Below are 12,757 nucleotides of genomic sequence, written 5' to 3' on the forward strand. Positions count from 1 at the left end.
GGTGCCTCCTTGTGGGGAAAATGCTTTTCTGATAAAACAGACACCACTTAATTACAGCACATGATGAGTTATTGATGTGTTCTTGGAGGACTATTTGTAAGCCCTGTAGAAAAGTCAGTGAGGGTTGGGGGAAGCTGCTGTCACAGCTGGAGTTCCAGAGCCTTTGAAATGGCTTGTAAAGGTGTATAAAATCTTCATTTGATTGGAAGCATGCTGAAGTTCAGGAGATCAAACTCAGCAAGTTTATGAAGGTCGTTAAAAACCCTCACTGAAACATTTTAAATAGGGAGATGTTTTAATTAGGTGTTATTAAATATAAACCTTTATTTACTGAGTGTCAGAATTGGCCTGTCCTGATTAGTGGGAGTGTCAGAGAGAGCAGTTAAACCAGTTGTTAGGGAAAGGTCTTTATATATGAAGGTTGAACTAAAGCCAAAAATGTGACTTTCTCTTTCAGGCTCTCATACTCTCACACATCCACTTACCTGTGACTGCTGTAGTATACACTAAAACATTTTTGAAGGGGTTGGGTTCTCTCTGATTACATTTTCAGGTCTTTCTCTTATTTGTGTACATGTTATTTATATTACATGCAAAATGAGTGCATGTAAATGTTTCAGACAGCATTGTCATTGTTATGGCAGTTATCTAAGGGCAAACAGGAAAGAAGACCAATTCTCAGGCCCGAGGGGAAATCAGAGGAACTAAGACACAGAGCCAAGTATTCACTCCAATCTCTAGTTTATTCAGATATTTGTTGAAGTATATATAGGACCCCAGTCACGTACACCGTTTCAGATATAATCAAACTCATGTCTGATGTGTCTGTGTACATTTCAGCATGCATTGTTCACAAATGTAAAACTAAACAGAACAGTATCATCAAATAATATCAAATAACATTAATTAAAAATTTATTTTAATTAAAAGTATTTTAGCACTTCTCATTTTAACACAATGTTAACTGTTTTTTTATTTCTTTGTTGATGCAATTTAGTTTTATTTTAATCCTCTGTAGAACCCTCTGAGCACATGCGTTAATAAATAGCTTAATTGTTCCTAATTCCTCTTCAGGGTGGCAGTGGGACAGGAGCCTACCCCAGAAAAGGCCCAAGGCAGGTTCCGGACCCACAAGCCCTGGATCCTGGAGCTGTGTGACTGAGACACTACCTGCTGCACCACTGTGCCTCCCAGTGATTTTTATGTATTTTTAAGTCATAATTGCAAGTGATACTGTTAGGTTTGTAGTATGCACACATATCACACATGAGTATATCACATACATCACACAAAAATAAACTGGTAAGTTAATTTACACATAATTATCAGGATTAAAACATGAGTACCAATGAGTTCTCATTACTTATTGTAATAATTATACATAATTATATTAATTCATTCATTCATTATCTGTAACCCTTATCCAGTTCAGGGTCGCGGTGGGTCCAGAGCCTACCTGGAATCATTGGGCACACGGCAGAAATACACCCTAGAGGGGGTGCCAGTCCTTCACAGGGCGACACACACTCACACATAGAAGAAAACCAACGCAGACACAGGGATAACACACCACACTCCTCACAGACAGTCACCCGGAGGAAACCCATGCAGACACAGAGAGAACACACCACACTCCTCACAGACAGTCACCCGGAGGAAACCCACGCGGACACAGGGAGAACACACCAACTCCTTACAGACAGTCACCCTGAGCGTGTGGAATCCACAACCTCCAGGTCCCTGGAGACTGCGACACCACCTGCTGCACCACCGTGCCACCCCACCTAATTATATGTTAATTCAAAATTTATTTCATTCAAATATAATACTCTGTTACTAATTATCCCTTATTTAATAACTTAGTATTAGTTAATGCTCATTGAGTAAACTGTATATAAGTAATGACTAATTATATTCATTTACCATATTTAAAAGGTGTTACCATATATTTGCCAGACAGCCTACTGGGCTGGCCTAGAAGAGGCATTTTCTCGTACTTACTGACCTACTGACCAATGGACTACCAATGTTGAAAAGTGCATGCGCGAATAGGAACAGTTAATTCTGCCTCTTATTTGTCTCTTTTGGGACCTAAATAATGCATCAAAAATGTCCGCTTACAGACCCCAGGCTTTCCTCCATCCAATTTCTTGCCGTAACCCCTAAATCCTTCATTAAAATATTCACGTTGATGACATTGTGGAAAGGTGAGCTGAAGTCGCAAGGTTTTTAATATTCAAGGGGTCAGAGACTTGAGAGCTGAATTGGGACACACTCGCACTGCTTCAGTGCTGTAGGTCAACCATCCACCGCAGTGAGCAGCACAGTGTTTTACCCAAACCTCGAACAGAAATGTGTGGAACATTGTTGAGGTAATATTTATCATAGTCTTTTCTTTTTTCTTTATATTTGTAGAATATTTCTATGACCCAACCTTTTGTTCTTTTACTTTATGTTTAATAAACAGAAAGCCATCTTGTCTGTCCCTATAATGACACAAATGCATGGACACATCTCACCTTTACTGTCTTCTCACGAGTAAATTGCATCAGCTTTTTGTTTAACTTTACACAAAAACGGACAAACTCTCTGGATTATTAAAGAACACCAGAGCGAGGTGTTACTCAAAAAAAAAACGAGCCTGTGGATTAGTTACAGCACAGTTTTATCAGTCGGACCCTTATAAAAATGTAAGTCAGTAATAAATATCTAGTTCCCTGCGAGGCCCTGTTCCTTTATCAAGTGTAAATTACTTTACTGATAAAATGTTAAGGTGCTTGGTTATAGAAATGTTCAAAAACTTAAAAGTATCTTGTTGCTTTCTGGTTAACAAGTTGCTTTAATGTCATCTCAACACAGTGCTTAAGATTTTTAGCTTTGTAGTTTTGTAGCTTTTGAACAGAAAATAACAGGCTTTCCCTGATCATACACACACTGTCAGCAACTGATATGATCAACTTTTATAATTTGTTATTATTGTTAATAAATACATTTATATGAAGTGCCAAAACTTCTGCAGACCTACCAATGACAAGGGGATGTATGAGCTTTCCTGTTTTTGAAATGCCTGAAGTGACAATGGCTAATGGCATTCTGGCAAAACTAGGCTTGCCAAGTTTCTCTTTGCTCTTGTTTCATCAGTAAGAGTCTTTGATTATCATTGATTTTCCAGTTAAAGAACAACAGTGAAGTATTCCAAGCTGGTTGCCAACACCACACCCCTAGTGTGTGTTCCTGCTGTTCAAGGCTTAGAACTAGTTTAATGAGATTATTCTGTAGGAATTTAGATATGAGATATTTTGATTTACTCTCTAGATCATGAATGACGTGATATGAAACTGCATGAGGCTGTGGGTGATTGTTCATACTTCACAGTTCTGACAACAAGACCAACAAAGATAAATCAGCAAAGATCCACTCAGGGCTCCTTGTGGTCAGAAGACCATACACACCTGGCCAAGTGCACCCAAAAAGTGATCCGGATGTGACTAACTTACAGTTAATCATGCACTATGAATCCAGAAAAGATAATCTGACATAGTCGAAGGAGAAGGTGGAGGGTTATTCGTTCAACCATGCAGTTAAGTGTCAGAGGAGAGGGCCTACAGCCAGCAGTGTGAGTAAGGTCAGGGGAAACACACACACACACAAGGCACATAGCTGGTAGAGAAAGGCACTTGACAGGGTGAAGGCTCTTACCAGTGGTCAGGGAGCTAATGGAAGTTTCCAAAAGTGTCTAGCCTCGTTCCTTGCTTTTTTTCCCGTCTTGTCCTGTAGCCAGGCCCTGCACCTGTGAGCCGTGAGAGTTTTCCTAATATGTTCTTCTTTATAAGCTCCATTTGTGCCTTTAACATTTGTTGTTCATTGTTGCTTGTTGTAGTGTTGTGTCCGTGTGTCTCTGTGTCATTAAATGTCCATTTCAGGGTATCCCTCTCTCCTATCTCCTTCAAGGAAGTGTGCACAAGGAAGGAGCATTCACAGTCATGTAACTCGTGACTAGTTACCAATACCTGGGCTAGGCACCTAACTAGTGTGTGTGTGTGTGTGTTTTGGGGGGGGGGGGGTGCATGTGTTGGAGTTGGGGGAATTTTAGGCGAGATTTTATAGGTTTAGAATTTGTCACATCTACAGTTTGGCAGAAATTGTGATGGTTCATTCTGAGTTAAGGTTTTTCAGCCACACTCACCATGTACAATTGTACAAATCCAATCAAACAAATCCAAGGGCACAAAGACAGGATCATTCTGCTGCAAATAAATTCAGAAGCTTCAGGGGCACGAACAACTCCGACATGAAATACCAGACCACACAAACTCACAGAACCCACTAGTGCTGAAAAACAAAGGGTAAAAATCACCATCAACTCACTATAGAGTTCCAACTTCCTTCTGGAAACAATACCATTTACAGAGCACCTTCATTTCTAGACCCCAGCCATAATCTTCCAGTTTTCAGACACTGTCCTGCTGTGTTCAGTCACGTCATGAGGATTTCAGACTCAAACTCTAAATCAAATATGATTTCACCCACAGCAAGAAACACTGACTGTCTTCTCGTCCCGTTTGTTAGTTCAGTTAATAACCGAAAACAGAGAATCTTTTATAGTGATATCTGAGAGAGGGAAACCATTGTTACCTTATGCTGAGCTTTCTCTAGATGCCTTCAGTGAGACAGTTCAACTGAATGGTCATCTGTTTTTCTCTACAGCAGCAGAAGGCACAAGATGTAAGATGTATTGCTGTAATTCATCTATATTTCAGAATCCAGTGAAAGATTTAACTCCAGATCACACCTGAGCACGCGTCCTGTTCTTCTAAACTGATAATATGGCTGAACTTACTTATCCTTAGACAGAGAGAAACAAGTCAGACCTCATTCTCCATTCCATTTCAGCCTCTGTACACCAGCGATGTGTTGAAGGGGATTTCAAAGGGCTGTCTCTTACTTTGCTGTGAAGAGCAACTATGGCCCGAAGCCTGAAGTTTTTATTATTATTATTATTATTATTATTATTATGTTTAACTCTTAGATCACAAACTTGGCTACATAAAAGCTGCAGGTTGAACCCTACACTAGAGAGAGTGAGATAGAGACTCTCCACCAGTGGGAAAAAGTTATAGACCCGCTGTAGTTAATTGGCTAAAACTCACTCTGACTACCATGTGTTAATCAGGAAACTCCACTTTTAAAAAACAGTTGAGCTACTCAGTTCCTCGCAGGTTATGATCATGGAGTGTCTGTTATTTTCAGCTCATGCCAAACTACACAGCTATGCTGAAATGACATTCTGGAGAGTGGCCTACACCAGAAAACATGTCAGGAGCCGGAAAGATCACATTTGAACAAGGCTATCTTGTTGACCCTGCTTCAGACCAGCTGCCCACACTCTAGCTACAGCTACTTGCCTTGGACCAGCTGCCCACACTGTGTTGAAGTTTTCATGGACTCCTAACTACAGCTATAGATAATAATAATAATAATAATAATAATAATAATAATAATGATAATATCGTCACCATCTTTACTTGCATTATTTCCTATGATTGTATCAGTACACATGAGCATAACAGCAGACATATGTGATGCAGGTCTCCCGTGTGAGCCTTGCTCCTGCCCAGGCTCCTTCCTCAGCTCCGAGGGAGTTTTTCTGTGCCACTGTCGCCCCTGGCCTCGCTCTCCTGTTAAAACTCGTTCTTTACTGGAATTTACTGTACAAATACATTTGATTGGATACAGGAATAGGGTGAAGTTTCGACCGAAGGCTGACCTCTCACCTACATCACCTACATTCATATGGTTGAGTTCTTTATTAAAAATATTTATGAGCCTGATATATATATATATATTAAACATTGTCAGAAATACAGTTATTCGCAGTGGATTTCTCTCTCTCTCTTTTTTTTTTTTTTTTTGTTTTTTTTTGTTTTAATTCCCAGAGCCTAAGCAGTGTGCAGAGTCAGTGCAGTCTACAGAACGTCCACAAGGTGGAGGCATCCTCCAACAAATAACCGACAAGGTCTGAGGAAGCTGTGTTTCTGTGTTGAATTATGGGACCCTTGATCCTTTAATGTAAACTATCGAAGTCACAACTTCTTTTTTAACGCTATTTAGAGGTGATTATATCTTTTTGTTTGTTAAACTAATGGTGTAAATAAATTCCCGTTAAAAAATCTTAAAAACTCTCTCTCTATTCTTCACTTTTCTTTCTTTCTCACTCCCTTCATAGCTCTCTCTCTCTCTCTCTCTCTCTCTCTCTCTCTCTGTGTGTGTGTGTGTGTGTCTCCTTATCTCTCTCCCTTATGTAATTATTTTCTTTCTTTTTTTCTTTCTTAATTTAATTCTATTAAATAATTGATTTTCTTAGACCCCGTCAGTTATTTTTTCCATCCAGACAAATTCAAAAACTGCTGCAGTGTCCCGCGAGTCCGGTAGGAGGCCTACTACTGTGTAGTTAGTGACTGATGTAGTTCACTGTACAGGGAGCGAGGAGCTGTGTGTGTACAGTGTAGTTTATGACTGATGTAGTTCACTGTAGAGGGAGTGAGGAGCTGTGTGTGTACAGTGTAGTTAGTGACTGATGTAGTTCACTGTACAGGGAGCGAGGAGCTGTGTGTGTACAGTGTAGTTTATGACTGATGTAGTTCACTGTAGAGGGAGAGAGGAGCTGTGTGTGTACAGTGTAGTTTATGTCTGATGTAGTTCACTGTAGAGGGAGCGAGGAGCTGTGTGTGTACAGTGTAGTTTATGACTGATGTAGTTCACTGTAGAGGGAGTGAGGAGCTGTGTGTGTACAGTGTAGTTTATGACTGATGTAGTTCACTGTAGAGGGAGTGAGGAGCTGTGTGTGTACAGTGTAGTTTGTGACTGATGTAGTTCGCTGTAGAGGGAGCGAGGATGTGTGTGTGTACAGTGTAGTTTATGACTGATGTAGTTCACTGTAGAGGGAGTGAGGAGCTGTGTGTGTACAGTGTAGTTTATGACTGATGTAGTTCACTGTAGAGGGAGTGAGGAGCTGTGTGTGTACAGTGTAGTTTATGACTGATGTAGTTCACTGTAGAGGGAGTGAGGAGCTGTGTGTGTACAGTGTAGTTTGTGACTGATGTAGTTCGCTGTAGAGGGAGCGAGGATGTGTGTGTGTACAGTGTAGTTTATGACTGATGTAGTTCACTGTAGAGGGAGCGAGGAGCTGTGTGTGTACAGTGTAGTTTATGACTGATGTAGTTCACTGTAGAGGGAGTGAGGAGCTGTGTGTGTACAGTGTAGTTTATGACTGATGTAGTTCACTGTAGAGGGAGTGAGGAGCTGTGTGTGTACAGTGTAGTTTGTGACTGATGTAGTTCGCTGTAGAGGGAGCGAGGATGTGTGTGTACAGTGTAGTTTATGACTGATGTAGTTCACTGTAGAGGGAGCGAGGAGCTGTGTGTGTACAGTGTAGTTTATGACTGATGTAGTTCACTGTAGAGGGAGAGAGGAGCTGTGTGTGTACAGTGTAGTTTATGACTGATGTAGTTCACTGTAGAGGGAGTGAGGAGCTGTGTGTGTACAGTGTAGTTTATGACTGATGTAGTTCACTGTAGCCCTGTGAAGGACTGGCGTCCCAAGGCGGGGTGTATTCCCGCCTTGCGCCCAGTGATTCCAGGTAGGCTCTGGACCCCCCGCGACCCTAAATTGGATAAGCGGTTACAGATAATGGATGGATGGATAGTTCACTGTAGAGGGAGTGAGGAGCTGTGTGTGTACAGTGTAGTTTATGACTGATGTAGTTCACTGTAGAGGGAGCGAGGAGCTGTGTGTGTACAGTGTAGTTTATGACTGATGTAGTTCACTGTAGAGGGAGCGAGGAGCTGTGTGTGTACAGTGTAGTTTATGACTGATGTAGTTCACTGTAGAGGGAGCGAGGAGCTGTGTGTGTACAGTGTAGTTTATGACTGATGTAGTTCACTGTAGAGGGAGCGAGGAGCTGTGTGTGTACAGTGTAGTTTATGACTGATGTAGTTCACTGTAGAGGGAGTGAGGAGCTGTGTGTGTACAGTGTAGTTTGTGACTGATGTAGTTCACTGTAGAGGGAGCGAGGAGCTGTGTGTGTACAGTGTAGTTTATGACTGATGTAGTTCACTGTAGAGGGAGAGAGGAGCTGTGTGCGTACAGTGTAGTTTGTGACTGATGTAGTTCACTGTAGAGGGAGAGAGGAGCTGTGTGTGTACAGTGTAGTTTATGACTGATGTAGTTCACTGTAGAGGGAGAGAGGAGCTGTGTGTGTACAGTGTAGTTTGTGACTGATGTAGTTCACTGTAGAGGGAGTGAGGAGCTGTGTGTGTACAGTGTAGTTTGTGACTGATGCAGTTCACTGTAGAGGGAGAGAGGAGCTGTGTGTGTACAGTGTAGTTTGTGACTGATGTAGTTCCCTGTAGAGGGAGTGAGGAGCTGTGTGTGTACAGTGTAGTTTATGACTGATGTAGTTCACTGTAGAGGGAGCGAGGAGCTGTGTGTGTACAGTGTAGTTTATGACTGATGTAGTTCACTGTAGAGGGAGAGTGGAGCTGTGTGTGTACAGTGTAGTTTATGACTGATGTAGTTCACTGTAGAGGGAGCGAGGAGCTGTGTGTGTACAGTGTAGTTTGTGACTGATGTAGTTCACTGTAGAGGGAGCGAGGAGCTGTGTGTGTACAGTGTAGTTCATGACAGAGGTAGTTCTTGTATGATGTAGTTGTTTTGATGTCATCAGTCCTTTTTAGGTTTGGACTCAAGGAAATCAACATGTGTTTTTAAAAGTTTTGAGGCAAAAAGGGTCATAAATTGGGTTTAAACCTGCTCCTCACACTCAGAGAAGATGCTGTGATGAAGGTGGAGCTGAGCACTGGAGACAAATATATTCAAATGTATTCAAATTTATTTTAATGCCACCTTCTCCAAACTGCACCTCTCACAGCGAAACTTAACAGATCTCAGCCCTGAGCGAACTAGAACTAAAAAGTCTCCACATGCAGAAGAACCACCATTTTAGGATTCAGAAGGACCACGGAGAGGAACCGAAACTGAGAAGAAGCACTGAGAGGAACCAAAAAGCTCAGAAGATCCAGGAAGAAGAGCCAAGGCTCAAAAGGAGAACCCTCGTCAAAAACACATATCTGAAAACATCCACATCACCTCTAGCACCCACGCTTCACCAGTGATCACAGATAACCTGGAAACACACTCTCTCTCTCTCTCTCTCTCTCTCTCTCTCTCTCTCTCTCTCTCTCTCTCTCTCTCCAGGGCCCCTGTCTTTAAATAGTGCTTTCCCCCAAAAGGCAAAGTCACACCAGTGTGAGGAAATAGCACAGAGAAAATCAGGGAGCTGATCGCACCTCTTAATTAAAGAGCCCTGACTCCAATTACATTCAAGCCTATTATCTCTCTCTCTCTCTCTCTCTCTCTCTCTCTCTCTCTTTCTCACACACTCTGAGAAGAGGAACACACTGCAGGGGGAAGGGGATGGAGGGAGAGGGACAGATGACTCAAGTGTGTCAGGTGCTCTGGATTTACACATGCTGCATTAACATACATAATTGTGGCAGTGTGCAATCAAACTTCACCATCACTGGCTCCGAGGAAAATGCTCAGAGCTCCTGAGAATTCTTCTCTTGTGGAGAGCACTGTATTAACATGTTAAAATACACTGTTTATTGGGGTGTAACACTGGGTCTGAACAGTCCAGAAATATTTTAATGCGGTGTCTGTAAAGCTGACCAGCAATGGGTCTGAAAGGACGTGGACAGGAAAGGTTTTAAGGTGGCACGTGTGTAGTCGATCAGTGCCGGGGCAGAAAGGACGTGGACAGGAAAGGTTTTAAAGTGGCACGTGTGTAGTCGATCAGTGCCGGGGCAGAAAGGACGTGGACAGGAAAGGTTTTAATGTGGCACGTGTGAAGTCGATCAGTGCTGGGTCAGAAAGCACGTGGACAGGAAAGGTTTTAAGGTGGCACGTGTGAAGTCGATCAGTGCCGGGGCAGAAAGGACGTAGACAGGAAAGGTTTTAAGGTGGCACGTGTGAAGTCGATCAGTGCCGGGGCAGAAAGGACGTAGACAGGAAAGGTTTTAAGGTGGCACGTGTGAAGTCAATCAGTGCTGGGTCAGAAAGGACGTGGACAGGAAAGGTTTTAAGGTGGCACGTGTGAAGTCAATCAGTGCTGGGTCAGAAAGGACATGGACAGGAAAGGTTTTAAGGTGGCACATGTGAAGTCGGTCAGTGCTGGGTCAGAAAGCACGTGGACAGGAAAGGTTTTAAGCTGGCACGTGTGAAGTCAATCAGTGCTGGGTCAGAAAGGACGTGGACAGGAAAGGTTTTAAGGTGGTACGTGTGAAGTCGATCAGTGCTGGGTCAGAAAGGACATGGACAGGAAAGGTTTTAAGGTGGCACGTGTGAAGTCAATCAGTGCTGGGTCAGAAAGGACATGGACAGGAAAGGTTTTAAGGTGGCACATGTGAAGTCGATCAGTGCAAGGTCAGAAAGGGAGCGGACAGGAAAGGTTTTAAGGTGGCACGTGTGAAGCCGATCAGTGCTGGGTCAGAAAGGACATGGACAGGAAAGGTTTTAAGGTGGCACGTGTGAAGTCGATCAGTGCTGGGTCAGAAAGGGAGCGGACAGGAAAGGTTTTAAGGTGGCACGTGTGAAGTCAATCAGTGCTGGGTCAGAAAGGACATGGACAGGAAAGGTTTTAAGCTGGCACGTGTGAAGTCAATCAGTGCTGGGTCAGAAAGGACATGGACAGGAAAGGTTTTAAGGTGGCACATGTGAAGTCGATCAGTGCAAGGTCAGAAAGGGAGCGGACAGGAAAGGTTTTAAGGTGGCACGTGTGAAGCCGATCAGTGCTGGGTCAGAAAGGACATGGACAGGAAAGGTTTTAAGGTGGCACGTGTGAAGTCGATCAGTGCTGGGTCAGAAAGGGAGCGGACAGGAAAGGTTTTAAGGTGGCACGTGTGAAGTCAATCAGTGCTGGGTCAGAAAGGACATGGACAGGAAAGGTTTTAAGCTGGCACGTGTGAAGTCAATCAGTGCTGGGTCAGAAAGGACGTGGACAGGAAAGGTTTTAAGGTGGTACGTGTGAAGTCGATCAGTGCTGGGTCAGAAAGGACATGGACAGGAAAGGTTTTAAGGTGGCACACGTGAAGTCGATCAGCGCCGGGGCAGAAAGGACGTGGACAGGAAAGGTTTTAAGGTGGCACATGTGAAGTCGATCAGTGCCAAGAGACAAGATCTAATAGGTGGTCCCTGAATGAGAGTGGCTGTAGCTCTGCGTGTTGGAAGACCACCGCTGTGCTTTTAAGATGAGATGGTCATAAACACACTCATGTAAAACAGAAGCCCACGCTTCACTCAAATAATTTATTAATTCATTTTCATTTTTTTCTGATTCCATATGTAGTGAAAATCCCATCCCAAGCCGGTGTGAAAACAACGTCCGAGAGAATGGAAGTCTTGCGGTTTTCACACCTTAAAAGCTCTTAAGGGCGAGCCAAGAGAGAGAGAGGGAGAGAGAGAGAGAGGGAGAGAGAGAGAGAGAGAGAGAGAGAGAGAGAGAGAGAGAGAGAGAGAGAGAGAGCTTTTGTATTGGCGTTGGACACTGACGAGTTAGCAGAGCATTTTAAAAAGCTCCGTGTGTGAGTGGTCTTTCTTCAGCCAATGGACCAGGTTTTTATTTCCACATTCTTCTGCCAGAAACAAAACTTTGGACAGTTAGGAATGTGACAAATGCTTTGTTATCATCTCACCACTTAAGCCACAGTCCAGTACTCTATTAATAATCAATGAAGCATGCGAAAATACTTCATAAAATTAATTAAAATATAAATTCATTTCTTTTATAAAGTGCTTTTTTCATGCCGATGACACTTTAGAAGGATAAGACTCCCACTGAATCACAACCAACAAGAATAAAGACAAATGTTAATGACTAAAATAAAACACACACACACAGCACTACTCACTCTGAATTTCTACTTAAAGGGGACACATTAATGTGTGAATCTGGAGCCCACCAGCTCACACACTGTGAAACAAGACCCCCCCAGTCGGTTTTCAGTGTGCTGCCTAAGTCAGAAAACCTGGGATAAAACGAGCCGTTCTGATTCTGCTCTGCTTCTGACGTGCAGAGACTTTAGAATGGCTCCGCCCCCTCATCTGAGTCTGTCCAATCACAGCGCTGGACCCACATTTATGTGAGAGCGCAAAGACAAGGTTAAACGCTACAAAACAGTCACAACGAGCGCGGAGAAATAAGAGCACTGAGTAAAAAACGGAGAAGAAAGAGAACAGAGTGAAAACGGCTAAAAACCAGAGCTTCTGCTCCTCGCTCCTCACTGCTGTGCGCTCGGGGTCGGGGTGAACAGCGAGCGGCTCATTATCATTTAAAGGAACAGGTGCTGAAAGCGGGCGTTCTGAACAGGGCTGTTTACGCAGGGGGAGAACACTGCTGTGGGGCTCGTGGGGAGTGGGAGTGCAGAAAGAGGTGCTGGATATGATGTGTCTCATAGGAAGCAGGTGTTTGTGTGATTAGTGGTAGTTCAGCTAATGGCTAACAATTTTTTAGAACTTTCAGAAGGAGCCGTCCTCTCTCTGGCCTCAGTGGGATGTGTCTTTTGACCTGGAGTGGAACCAAGGAGAAGACAAATTTACTTTCACTGTAAATAAAAAGGGGCCTAAAACAGAACCTTGTGGCACACCTTAGGCAGTAGATTATTCATTTCCTTATAACTCAGAAGTGCTCTGTGGCTGAAAG

Source organism: Hoplias malabaricus, chromosome 4, assembly GCF_029633855.1.
Source record: "Hoplias malabaricus isolate fHopMal1 chromosome 4, fHopMal1.hap1, whole genome shotgun sequence".
Classification (NCBI taxonomy): domain Eukaryota; kingdom Metazoa; phylum Chordata; class Actinopteri; order Characiformes; family Erythrinidae; genus Hoplias; species Hoplias malabaricus.